General features: G+C 39.0%; 1 pseudogene; it reads right to left on the bottom strand.

The window, feature by feature from the left end:
• Positions 1-2,089: 2,089 nt before the first annotated feature.
• Positions 2,090-14,588, bottom strand: part of LOC118675789 — a 33,406-nt pseudogene continuing 20,907 nt past the window's right edge.

The raw sequence follows: 14,588 nt of genomic DNA, 5'->3' as shown, positions 1-14,588 counted from the left end.
TCTCTGGCTGGTGGCCGAACCTGAGTGAATTTCTGAGTCCCTCAGTGAGTTGGTCTCATTCCAAAATCATTTATTTAAGAATTTATTTCTTTTCTTTATTGTTTATCACATCTTTTATATTTAGCACTTACTACGTACTCTCTTCTTTTACTCAAATTACTTGTAAATTGGTTACCAATTTAATATTCCATTTTCTGTACTTTGTTCTTATCTATGCTTTTTGTTTATGACATTATCAGAACAACTATTCTCTTGTTAATGTTCTTTAAAAAATTTTCTCAATTAAAACAAAATCAAATCATCCGTGCTGCTTACTTAGGCGTTGATTTATTTCTTTATTCTAAGAAACATTACAGTAGTCACTCAATTAATTTATCTCATCTAATTTGTTTTGTCATTTTCCTACAACTATCATTTTATTTTTTCACTCCCATAGCACTTTGTCAATACATTTTAACTGTTAAAATAACATGTTTTATGATAGTTGTTCATGCTACTAAAAACAGCCATGGAATGCTTATAAAGAAATCTCCTACAAAACTCATGTGGTTAAAATATATGAACAGAAATGATGGATGTGTTAATTAGTTTGATTGTGGTAATCATTTCACAATGTGTACATATTTCAAAACTTCACTTAGTATACTGTAAATAGAGACAACATTTATTTGTCAATTATATATCATATAAAGCCAGAAAGAGAAGAAATACTGGTTTAGTTGCTTTGAAATTTTTACTAATTTGGCAATTACAATCATTTTGAAATGCAGCTATGTTCTTTTTACACAGCAATAAATTGCTTGTTTAAGAAAATCTATGTCTTTTCCCTATGAAATAATCTCACAATTATGATACATTAAATGGGTATTCAGTTTACCAAAAAATGTGAAATGGATTTTTGTGAACTTTTCAATACACCCATTCAAAATATTTAGTGGAATTATTTGCTTACCAATTTATCATTTAAATAGAAGTTTATGTCTATGATACTCTATATGATCAGGTGCTCTTCTCCATTCTATTAAAGACAGACAAGCCATAAGTGAATACCAGTATAAGATCAACAGAGGAAAATCCTGGTTTGCTACCTCTCTGAAGAACCTTTCTTGGATTGATGAGGAACAATTAACAGGACTAACAAAATTATTATTTCTTTTCCCTTTCAAAAAATCACTTTATTGTGGGAAGTGTTAAGCATCTGCAGAAGAGAAGAGCATATGAACCACTATCTTCCCATCATCTAGATTCAATAGTTAGCAACTCATAGCTAAGTTTTTCTTTATAATTATTTCTCCTCCCCCTGGATTATTTTGAATGAAACCAGATATATGCAAAATTGCAACCAGATATGTAACTGCATCATCTATAAACATTTCAGTTTGTAAGAGAGAATATTTCTTTTCCATCCTATATAATAAAAGGCCAGGGACCATAGGCATAACAACTGGAATGACCACTGGACCAGTCACCATTGAGGTGCATTGACCACTTCTCGATCCCTCCCCTCCCCTCCCCTCCCCGCAGGCTCCGATAGCAGCATGGCGAACAGGGAACCATGGGGAACCGGGTGGGTGGCAATGGTGGCTGGAGTGAAGCAGCCTGGGTCCCGGTGGGTGGCAGCGGCTGGAGTGAAGCAGCCTGAGTGGCTAGAACAAAGCAGCCCAGGTCCGGGGTGCCAGAGGGAAGCCGGTGCTGGCAGCCGGGGGAAGGAAGGCCTAATCTTGCATGAATTTTCATGCATCGGGCCTCTAGTTGAAATATAATTGACATACAATAATATATTAGTTTCATGTGTAGACTCCACTTTGCAATGGGAGGACCTTCAAAGTCACAGTGCTAAGAAGTGTCAAGACAGAGAGAGGTATGATTTTTGCAAAACATCTGTCACAGTGACTACCAAAGGCATATATTTGACAATGTCGTTTGGAGGGGGATGTGCTCTGCATGGCTGGAACTGTTTTCTCTTTGTAACAGAGAAGTGCTTCTTCCCTGCACTCACAAATAGCTCCATGCCAAAGGCTAGGAGAGAGAAAGATGCCCAGCTTCCGCCTCTTCCAGGTTCTTGTCCAGGGACTCCTTAGTTTCCATTTCAGTCCCCAGCTTTGTAAAAAATAGACAGCTTCTCTGAGATTTTCTTACCAGAGGGCCGCCTGGAGGGCTCATATGCCTGGCTCATCAATGAGCTCCTGCAACGGTGAAGGGCGATCTCCACCCAGTGGCTCCTGGTGCTGTTCCATGGGCACCAGCGGGTGGATCTTCTTAGAATCACAGCCTGCAAACAGGATCTTCCCAGTGACCATTTCCCAGAGGACAATTCCAAAGCTGTATATTTCAGCTTTTATGTTATATTTATCAGACCCATTTTCCAGTATTTTAGGTGAGATATATGCTGTGGAACTCCCTGTGCTTTCTTTTCTTTTTCTTTTTTCTTAGTTGTCCTGCTGATGGAAGTCTGTGTTTTGCTCAACTCAAATCCTGAAAGCTTCACTTGGTAGCCATTGGTTACCAGGAAGCTCGTGCTGCTGAGGTTTCTGTGGAGTTTGGGGGTTTCTGAATGGTGCAGCCTGTATGAGCCATTGGCTGCCCCGCACGGTCAGGACGATGTGCTCGGCCAATGTGAAGTCATCTTACTGATCCAGCAGTTCCCTCAGGGTCCCGAGCTCACAGTACTCCATGACAATGTGCCGGGGTCCAACCCCAGCGGGTCCAGGGGTCCCCAAAGGTGTGGATGGAGTCGGCAAAGAAGGAATGACACGGAGACAGCGTTCAGTTGATCAGCAGCCTAGCCAGGATCTCTAGCCAGGATCTCCAGCCAAGTTCTGGTCTGGATCTCCAGAGAAGTTCTGCTTAGGATCTCCAGCCAGGTTCTGTGTCCATGTTCTCTTGCTAGGTTCTCCAGCCAGGTTCAGTTCAGGTTCTCCAGCCAGGTTCAGTCACCAGGTTCTAGTCAGGTTCTCTTGCCCATTTCTGTAGTCAGGTTCAGTCCAGGATCTTTTGCCATGTTCTCTCGCTAGGTTCTGTCTCTAGGTTCTGAGGCCAGTTTCTGTCCAGGATCTTTTGCCATGTTCTCTCCAGCAAAGTTCTTCTGTCTCTAGAGAACGTTCTGTGTAGGTTCTGTGCCTAGGTTCTGTCTCTCTTGGTTCTGTATTCTAAGTTCTGTCTTCTTACATCTGTATTTATACCAGTTGATTCCAATCCTATCAATCTCTATTTCAAAGGTTAGGGCGTTTCTTATCTCCATTCCAGGGAGTAAAGATTATGTAGCTTAAGCATGATTGTTCGTAGTTAAAGTGATTAATTACCCACCTGGCACTTAGTTAAGAGGTTTTATTCCCTCCCTAACTTCAGGGGAAAATCCCTACCTGGGGAAACAACCTTTCTCAGAGACCTTGGTTAAAACACATAGTGCCAAGAAGGTGAGCAAACATATTAAGAACAGTATGCCATATATGCCAGGTCCCTTGAAACAGCAAGCATGGACCGGCTCCCGGCAACAATGGAGGATTGAGGTGGCGTCACTGTTTCATCAATACAAATCCCAAACATATGCAGGAGATTAGGAGAATCAAATTTCTTCATGGTTCTGATCTCATGGTTGAAAATATGCCTCCCTGTGCCAGTGTTTCTAGCCTGGACGTTGTTGAGTACTTTTATAGCCACTGGAGATTGGTGGTATTTTCCTTTAAAAACTTTGCTGAATTATTTTTCCTTAGCCGGATCCAATCAGGTTCTAAAAGCCCCCTCCTTCTTAAACCCCTTGATTTTTTTTTATTCATTTCGCTAAGTGGTGCTTCCTAATATTTTCCATATCATTTTTTAAGTGCTCCTTTGACATTTCGATAATTTCACTTCCACTGAGACTTTGGAAGGCTCGCCAGTCCTCCTCTGCATCCTGCCGATCCTCTTGTCCCCATGCGTCTTGGCTGATGCTTGAACTAGGCACCCACTGATGCACCCGAAGCAGCAGTGAGAGCTCCTGATGGACATCGCTCAGGCTTTTGTTCACATCTCCAAAGGGGCCTTTGTCCTTCCTTGATGTTAGAAATGTGTGGAAATATGATTTATTGCTGAAGTTATCTCTCTGCTTCTTAGCTTCCTCTAGGGCAGCCTGGAAACTGTTCAGGGCGGTGATGGCCCCAGGGAGCAGGTTCCCCTCTCCTCGGGCCTGGAGCTCTTGCAGAGGCTGCAGCAGGCTCCTTAGATGCTTGCTCACACTGTTTCTTGCAGTCGTGCATCATTTCACATTGTTCGCACACATACAAACAATGATGGTGTTCCCCAATTTATCCTTACCCGGGAGAAACTGATGAAATTGGTTAAAGTCCCAGAATCTCCTGCGTATTTACTACTGGCCTACAGGAACCTCAGGCGTGTCTGTGATTTAAATGGCTAAAGAGGTTTCCCCGAAATTTCATGTAAGGTAGAGATGGCTTGCTGCCCAGGACTAACAAAATTATTAAAAACATTTATGATTATTTCCTTATATATATTTTTATTGATTTTTAGAGAGAGAGAGGAAGGGATATAGAAAGAGAAACGTTGATGTGAGAGCAAAACATTGATCAGCTGCCTCCTGCATGCCCCCTACTAGCCATCGAGCACGAAACCCCAGGCACATGCCCTGACTGGGTCTCAAACTGGCAACCTTTTGGTGCATGGGACAATGCCTAACCAGGTGAGCCACACCGGTCAGGGCTATTATCGTTCCCTTTTAACCAGTGATTTTCATACTTGGAAATCTTGTTAAAAGATACAATTGCCTAGCCATACAAATAGTACGTGAGAATATTCTCCTTTTAAAAAATTAGAATAAAGTGAATGCCCCTTTGACCATTACCTCCCAGCTTGGTTTTCTTTTCCTCATTTCACATCTCCATCTGATGAAACTACCTTCTTGAGTTTGCAGTGTATTTTCCCTATAGAGTACTATGGGGATTTTGTTTTCATTCTAAAAGATGTGTTAATGAAATAGATCTAACAAGTTTTAATCTGTATTCCATAGTCTGTGTTTCATACTTTCCTACTGAGGACTTTCAGGTTATTTTTTCCTTTAATTTATTGTTTTTATAAACGCCATGAAATAGACATCTTTGTATATGTCTCCTGGTGCAAGTAGGCAAGTTTTCCTTTACAGCGTAAGATGACATGGTATCTGGTTCACTGGTACCTGGGTAATTATAAGGGATAGCATCCAATTGTTCCCAAAGTGGCTCTGCCAATTTGTTCTCTCATCACCAAAGCATGGAGGCCTATTTTCCCTGCAAGTCCCCTTAAGACTCGATGTTAGCAAACTTTTTAAAAGGTCTTGTTAATTTACTTTACATCTTGATTACCAGGGCCTATTAGCATATTTTCATGTGTTGAATATTTGTGCTTTTTTGTGACTTCCATGTTAATACACTTGATTCATTTTTGTGTTTGGCCTTTTACCATGTTCATACTGATTTGTAGGACATTTTAAGATCTGTTCAGTTTAAAGAGTGATCTCTGAGCTGTGTTGCTCTACTGATGGTTTATTTTTAGTCCACCAATAGGTACGTAGAAAAACTGAAAGTAAGTGGACTGAGTGAATTTATGGCTATTCTATATTACTTATGAAAAATATATTTTATCTGTCATTAATTTCATTTTCCTGGTAATTTGTTTTTATTGCATTCTAAATTGTGGCTTTTTTCATTTGTAAGATCATTGTATTTTATCTTTATTTGCTTTAATAGTGAATATATCTTGTATGCATGAAGTAATTTCAATTTTTATTTTTCAAGCCTTCCTTTGTGACTTTGTATGTAGTCATCCTTTGTAAATGTTGTATGTCTGTTTCAACTGAGTGTGCATTGCTTTTCAAATGCAATAAACATTTATGTTATTAAAATCCTCCCTTGTTTTATGATTTTAAAAAATGTTTATTTTCCCTTTTGTTAAGTTTTAAAAGTTTCATAATTGTTAAATCTTTTCTTGTGTGGGTTTCATTTCTTTTTCAACATGAAATATCCCACTTTGTATTTTCCAATGATCTTAACCCTAAATTTTAGTTTTCTGACATAAGTGATGCCACTGACCATAACTATATAGGCTTACAAAGCAAACTCAATAAATAATTCTATGAGGTGTTACCAGTGTAGTACTCTGACCTCAGAAAATGCTAGTTTTGGTGACTGATTATACATGAAGGGATGTAAGAAAGAGATAAAAATATGACAAAATGTTGGGTTATAACATAAAACAACCTTTTCAGGGACAATTGAAGAGGGGCTAATGAGTTTAGCTTTATTGATGTTAAGATATGGCAAAGATATTTCTATTATGCCTTTGCAAACGGAGTTTTAGAACTCAAGTTCATGAGAGGGGAGGGGGGAGAGGGTGACTCAGATTCAGTGTCTTGAATTCTTTTCAAGAATTCATCAATTATCCAAGAATTAAACAACCAATCTCTTTTCTCCCTCCTTTATTTCTCCAGCATTTACAGAAGTATCTGAGATATAGTAGGACCATGTTAATGCCAGGAAAGAGGCAGCTTTTCAATTTTTTATCTAGTTTTTCTACTACCACTTTCCTTCTTAATCTACCCCTGCCCTACTGGGTTTAAGTAACACAGGAAGGAGTGTAGTTTACTACGAGCTTTTCCACAGTCTCTCATGAAGCAGCCTTCATAGCTTTTTAATGCAGCAAAGGTCTAAGAGAGAATGTAGATGGAGATAAAGCAGGAACAGAAACCAGATGACAGTATGTAAGACACTGGAAAACAGAAAACAGATGCTTTGGATATAAAGTCTTTCAAATAAATTTGTCAGCAAATAATTCTATCAGCAAGAGGAATGTGGCTATTGGAAGCCACCGGTCAAGTGACATTTGTTTGCAAGGAGAACAGTGAGTAGGAGGAATACTGCTGAACAAACACAACCGAGTTAGACATCAAAAGCATAGAGACAGAGTTGGAAAATGTGTAAATGGAAGAATGATTTAAATAGAGCGAAGAGAGCCCAGCCGGTGTGGCTCAATGGTTAACTGTGGACCCTTGAACCAGGAGGTCATGGTTCCATTCCCTGTCAGGGCAAATGCCCAGGTTGCTGGCTCGATTCCCAGTAGGAGGCCTACAGGAAGCAGCCGATCAATGATTCTCTCTCATCATTGATGTTTCTACCTCTCTCTCCTTCTCCCTTCTTCTTTCTGAAATCCATAAAAACATATTAAAATTATTTAAATAGAGCAAAGCGAGGGAAGAGCAGAAAGCCAAGGATTAGATCTTGCGAGTAGGAAAAAAATTCATTCGAGGTGAGAGAGGAAAAACAGAGAGGTGTGTGGGGAACCAAAATAACTTAAATAGCCCTGAGGTCAGAAACCTCTGGCATTCACGACATCAGACAAAACAAATGATTTGATATGTGATGTGGGTAGATGTAATTCCCAGGGCCTGACAAAATTCTAACTGTCTCCATTTCACTTTCTTTATTTCTTTCTAACTTAGAATCCCCAGACACAACCCATACTCACACACTCAGTGCCCTGCTAGCGTTTCTGCTTATCCAGATCTGCATTTCATCTCATGCATCTGAGTCAACTTCCAGACAAGGAGGAGCCCCTTTAGCACTGACTAAGCTGTAGTGCAGTGTCTTGGGAGTCTAGGCCAAGATGAGGGGAAAGGCCAGACTGTAGAGCTTGAAGCCAATGAATTGAGAGGAACTGTATGGGGGAGTCATTTACAACCAGGTCACAGACTGGCCAACTCTGTCACTGTTCAGAAGAGGCCAGGAAAAGACAATTAAAAATGCCTGGAGAAGCGAGAGAATCTTTAAGTGTGGGGGGCTGAAGAAAGATTCTGAGTGGAAGAAGAGAAGGACTAGTTGTTTTGTAAAGGGCGCTTGGGGCCTGCAGCATGGGCATCTAAGAAGTTGCTAAAAGTTGCCCTAGCCGGTACGGCTCAGTGGATGGAGCATTGGCCTGCGGACTGTTAGGTCCCAGCTTTGATTCCTGTCAAGGGCATGTACCTGGGTTGCGGGCACATCCCCAGCAGGAGGTGTGCAGGAGGCAGCTGATCGATGTTTCTCTCTCATCGATGTTTCTAGCTCTCTATCCTTCTCCCTTCCTCTCTGTAAAAAAGCAATAAAATATATATTAAAAAAAGAAGAAGTTGCTAAAAGCTTAGACTCTGACCTGTGTTTCTTGGTCCAAACATGTTTTTCCAACATTGCTCCTCCCCAGTTATCTCAGCTTTGTACCAAGAAAAAAGCAAAAAAGAAAAACATAGGGTTAGCTAAGTGAAATTTATGATAGAGTTAACCTCCCTAAAGAGTAATTTGCAAATTTAAAAGGAGTGTTTTTTTTTATTTTCCTCTCAAACCTAAATGAATCTCTAATCAGTAGGATGTATTGGAGGAAGTGAGCAAAACCCTGGCCTGAATCTCGGTAAGTTAGATCAGTTAACTTGTGGCTTCAATTCAACTATATTTGGATCAGAAATCTGTATTTTATTAGGAGAATCCTTTTCTACATTGCTATTCTTCCCTATTTGCATCTTCTCTATTTTCTTTTACTTTCTCCTTAATGCTTATGAAAGTTATTTTCAAATTTTAGCTTTCCTTTGTTAAGCAAGGAGCTAGACGGGAAAGGAATTTTTGTCCACTTCTGGGTCTTGAAGCAAGGAGACAACTCAGTGCCCCTGGAGACTGAAGCAAAGACAAGAGAACCAAGAGGGAGTGTGAATCCTGGAAAAAGAAGTAATTCGGACAGCCATGTTTTCTTTTTCCTTTTTTTTTTACCTATGATGATCTCTGTCTTAATCACTTGCACTGCCATAACTAGACTGGGTGCCTTATAAACAATAGAAATTAATTTCTCACAGTTCTGGAGGCTGAGACATCCAAGATGGAAGTGCTAGCATATTCACTGTCTGGTGAGGGCCCACTTCCTGCTTCATAGATTGTTGTCTTTCACCCCACATGGTAGAAAAAGTCATCAAGGGGTCTCTTTTATAAGGACATTAATCTAAAAGAGGATCTCTACCTTCATGACCTAATCACCTCCCAAAGGTGCCACCTCCAAATACCCTTCATTTGAGGGTTAGATTTCAACACACTAAGTTTGGTGGGGGTTGAGGGGCCAGACACAAACTCTCAATCTATAGCAGTTTTACATATAGACTTTCCCCTTTCTTCACAGAGGGTTTTTTTATTTTTAAAACCTAGCTCTCTGTAATGCTATGGTAAGAACACGGCTGCATAGTCTTGTTAAAACAGAATTTTCAAGATTAGGATTCAAAATTTGCATGTTTATCAGACTCTTCCCAGGATGCTTAAACTGCCAGCAAGGCAGGCTCTGTGAAGTAACATTCTACTCTCAATGAGGTTTTATTTTTATTTTATTTTATTACTAGAGGCCCGGTGTATTAAATTTGTGCACTGGGGGGGGGGGGGGCGTGGAGATCCCTCAGCCCGGATTGTGAGAGGGTGCAGGCCAGGCTGAGGTACCCCACCGGTGCACGATCAGGTCCAGGGAGGAACACAAGAGGTTGGCTAGCTGGGGAGGGGCCACGGGAGGGCTCTAGGGCATGTCCAGCCCATTTTGCTCAGTCCCAATCAGCCAAACCCCAGCAGCAAGCTAACCTACCAGTCTGAGGTCTGCCCCCTGGTTGTCAGTGCACATCATAGCGAGTGGTTGAGCGGCTTTAGCATATCATTAGCATATTACGCTTTGATTGGTTGAATGGCCGAACGGCTGGCTGGGCACTTAGCATATTAGGCTTTTATTATATAGGATTTTATTTTTGTGTTTTCATAAAGCTCTTTGGGAGTTGAAAAGAATTCAACATGAAGATTGTAAGAGTTCAGTTATTTCATGTGGGCTAGGAATTGCTCAAACAAAAATGATCTCTCCCCAACTGTCTTATCACTGACAGAAAAATTTATGAACAGTTGATTTTTTTCTTTCAATTAATTTTTCTAGTGTTCTTACATATCATCAAGAAAAGGAAACATACTAAGTTCAAACACTTTGTAATCTAGTTAACTAGCTATCTATCTGCCGTAACATATTAGACTTAGGAAACCTGAGATTACAGGGCCTAGTATACAATGAATGCTCATCAAATATTTATCTGCTGACTGACAGGAAGAAGAGGAACTTTTTACATGGAGGAAGAGTGGACAAAATTGAGTAATGTGGTCACTAAAAAGAATAAACATAATTTGATTCTGTCCTTCCCAGAAATTTTGCAATATGTTGCCTTTTAGTAGTTTCCTAACATAATTCTACCTCCTATTTAAAAATAAAATTTATACCCTCACTGAGGACGTGCTTAGAGATAGGAAAGAGAAAGAGAGAGAGAGAGAGAGAGAGAGAGAGAGAAACATTCATAGGTTGCCTTTTGTATGCTCCCTTCCGTATGCTCCCTAACCTACAATGAAGGTATGTTCCCTGACTTGGAATTGAACCAGCAACCTTTTAGTGCCCTGGACAACACTCAACCAACTGAGCCATTCCTGCTGGACTCTACCTCCTATTTTTACATTTTTTGAGGTATAACTTTTATATAAAGGATTACACTAATTTTAGGTGTAGAGTGTGTGACAGATGCATATGCCTGTGTTATCCAGGCATATGACAGAATACTTTCATCACCCTAGGAACTTTCTTCCTTTTCCCTCTCAGTCCATTCATCCCTCACAGGCAATTATTGCCTGATTTCTATCATGAATCCATTAGTTTTATATTCACATAAATTGATTTTTTAAATCATCCAAGTTCTTGAGTGTATCAATAGTTCTTTTTATTACTGAGTAGTATTCCATTGTATGAGTACATTATTATTTGTTTACCCATTTTACTGTTGATGTATATTTGTATTGTGTCCAGCTAAGAGCTATCTATACTAATAAAAGGGTAATATGCTAATTTGGGCAGACATCTTCTGGACATTCATCTGGACAAAGACACAGCAGCTGCAAGGCTCAGGGTTCAGGCAGCCTTGGGCTCAGGGCAGCCATGGGCTCAGGCAGCCATGAGCCCTAGCAGCTGCGAGGCCCGGGGCTCATGGCAACTGTGAGCCCTGGTGGCTGCGAGGCCCCGGGCTCAGGCTTCGCAGTCAACATGGTCAGCAGTGGAAGCAGCAGCAGGGTGATGGGTGTGGTGCCTTCCCCTGATCAGCCAGTTGCCTCCCACAGAGGGAGGCCAGACTGCAGCTTAGGCCCGCTCCCAGTGGAGAGTGGGCCTAAGCCGTCAGTAGGACATCCCCTGAGGGCTCCTGGATTGTGAGAGGGGGCAGGCTGGGCTGAGGGACCCTTAACCCCAGTGCACAAATTTTTGTGCACTGGACCTCTAGTTATGAATAAAGCTTCTGTGGACATTCTTCTAGAAATCTTTTGCTTGTCATGTTTTTATTTACTGGGGTAAATAAAGGAGTAGAATTGCTCAATCAAAGAGTAGATATGTGTTCAACTTTATAAAAATAGTCAAACGTTTCCCACCAGCAATATATGAGAATTTTGGCTGCTCCAAAAGGCCAATATTTTATCAAGCATTTTTATTATAACCATTCTAGTTTGTGAAGTGATATATTATTGTGGCTTGAATTTGCAGTTCCTTGATGACTAGTGATGCAGAGCACTTTTTGTTAACGTACTTACTTATCTTTTGTACATCATCTTTGTCTTCCTTTGTGAGGTGTTTACTCAAGTCTTATGCCCATTTAAAGACTTTTGGTGGTTGTTTTTGTTTTGTTTTGTTTTTACTGTTGTTACTGAATTGTAACAGGTCTTTGTATCTCTTAGATACAATTCTCATGCCAGATACAAGTATTCTGAATATTTTCTCCAGCCTGTGGCTTGCTTTTTCACTTTAACAGCTTTTTTTGAGATGCCCAACTGTTTTAACATTGATAGAATCTAATTTATCTTTAGTATAAAAGCATATTTTATATTTAACTATGTATTAATTATTCCTACTCTCATTCCTTCAAGTAAATTAGGATTTCTGTATGGTATCTGTTCCTTCAAAAGAATTTTCTTTAGTAATGATTGAATTTTAAGTCTGCCAGTTACAAATTCTTTCAACATTTATCCGAAATATTTTTATTTCCTCTTTACTTTTGAAGGACTTTTTGTGCAATTTATTGAATTCTAGATTGACTTTTATATTTCAGTGTTTAAAATGTTGTTCCATTGTCTTTTGGAATGTATAGTGTCCTATTTAAAAAGTTAGTGATTTCTATTATATTTTTCTTATACATAATATGTTTTTTTATTTGGCTGCTTTTAGAATTTTCTATTTGTCTTTGAGTTTTAGTTTTTTGATAATGACATATCTAAGTGTACTCTTTGTGTTTATCTGAACAGTGGTTCTTTGATGTTGTTGGATATGAGGGCTGATATTTTAAAAAACATTTTTACACATATTCATCTGCATTTGGTATTGACTTATATATAGATCACAGACCTTTATTGGCTTTCATTTTTTTTTAAAGTTTGTGCTTCAATTTGCATAGTTTTTTGAAACCTGTCTTCAATTCACTGATATTTTTTTTAGCATGTTGCCTAATTAGTGATTTTTTTTCCTTTTAGATATTGTATTTTTAGAACATCTTTTTTTATAGTTATTATTTATCTACTAAGATTTTTTTACATATTTTTTATTTGTTATATTTTTGTCTCTAAATTATTGACTATACTTATTATAGCTCTATTGATGCACCTGTCTCATAATTCTACTATCTGTGACATCTCTGTGTTTGTGTCTATTGACTGTCTATTCTTTAGTTTTCTCTTTTTATTCACATGTCTAGTATTTTTGTTTGTATACTGAAAGTGGATGTTACATTACTGAAATCCAAAATATGAGGACTCTTTTAAACAATATTTAAGTTTTGTACTGGCAGGTTATTAATTTACTCCCAGATCAACGTGATCTTGTCAAGGCTTGGGAATATCTAGAATAGCCCTATTCCTAAAACTTGGGCTTTTGGAAGTTGGACATGGAAGTCTGGTTTTTCAACGAAGTTTATCTACTCTGCCTGGTTAGAACTCTAGTACTGTTAGCACAGAGAAACCTCTAGAATTTTCGTTTGACTTCTGTTCAGATCTCTTTCAGATCCCATGGTGCCATACCCTGTGCAGATGCAGCTTAATATTTCACAAAAGAATCAATAGCGACTCCATGCAGATTTCTGGATTTCCTTCTCTGCTCTGGTCTCTCGTTCCCAATCGTCTGGCTCATAAATTTCAAACACCTCAGCAGCTCCAGACCCTCCTGGTGCCTGCCTGTTTGCCCAGCATACTATTGCTCTGTACTTTTCTCCACTTCTCTGTGGCTCAGTTTGGAAAGTGACCTCAATAAGAAGCTGACATAGATATGAAGTTCACCTGGCGTGTGTCTCCTTTTCTAAGGACTATAGCCCCCAGTACCTGTTCATGACAACACCACTTCATAGCTGTTTATGGTGGCAAAGTCAATCAACACCTATTCTTCAATATAGGCTCTAATCACAATTTCTCTTTACTCCGTGAAAACAAATAGTTACCTTTGCATTGTGGCTTATTCTTTTTAAAGCACTTTCACACATTCTCTAATGTTATTCTCAAAACATTATCGGATGAATTAACCCTTATGATGATAATCAGGGAAGAAGGGAATGTTTTTATTCTGTTTTTGCCTCTGTCACGTATTCTGAGAAATTCAATAGCAGGTGTGTCTATATTTATGACTGACCTTGTTAGCAAATTATATGAAAACATGAATGACCACTATTTTATTTTTTATTGTATTATTTTTTTGTTAATCCTCACCTGAGGGTATTTTTCCATTGATTTTTAGAGAGAGTGGAAGGGAAGGGGAGGAAACAGAGAGGAACATTGATGTGAGAGAGACACATCAATTGGTTGTTTCCTGAATGAGCTGCTGCTAGGGCTGGGGCTCAAGCTTGCAAACGAGTTATGTGTCCTTGACTGGAATCCAACCCAAGACCCATCTGTCTGCAGGCTAATGCTTTATCCACCGAGGCAAACCAGCTACTACAGTTTATTTTAATTAAAATTTTGTTGTGGATGTTACAAATACCAGCATAATTTTAGATTTTTTGGAGTATTATTATAATGTCCAGAGAAAGACATTTCATTCCCTTTGTTCTTATTGTAAATTTATCATAGTTGTGATTTAGTATTAATAGGGTTATCTCTACTGCAGTTCCAGCACTATTCTAAGACAGGTAAAGACTCCATGTCTTGTTTAACCACTAGTCCTTACTATAATAGCTGGTTTATCCCAGGTGCTCATTAAATATTTATTGAAAGAGTAAACCATGAATACTGATTAGTTGATATCTAAAACTTTGCATTTAATTCAAAGCATCACAATTTAACCATGTCATGACAAATTGGATGAAATAAAGGGAAGAATGGCATGGGTGGTGAAGGGTACAGAAAATAAAGTTAACATTAGAAACATTAAACTGAAGAGACCCCTAATAGGGCATATAATGACTACTTTAAAATATTGAAGTTATTTTATATAGGTTGAGTGGTAGACTTTCTCTGTGATGCTTCATAGAAAAACAGTAGGCTTAATGGATGTTTCAGAGATACAAAATTTCAACTCATAATAAA

The sequence above is a fragment of the Myotis myotis genome, unplaced genomic scaffold (assembly GCF_014108235.1).
Source record: "Myotis myotis isolate mMyoMyo1 unplaced genomic scaffold, mMyoMyo1.p scaffold_m19_p_2, whole genome shotgun sequence".
Classification (NCBI taxonomy): Eukaryota; Metazoa; Chordata; class Mammalia; order Chiroptera; family Vespertilionidae; genus Myotis; species Myotis myotis.
Note: the sequence above shows the minus strand (reverse complement) of the source record. Positions and strands in the feature narration are given on the sequence as shown.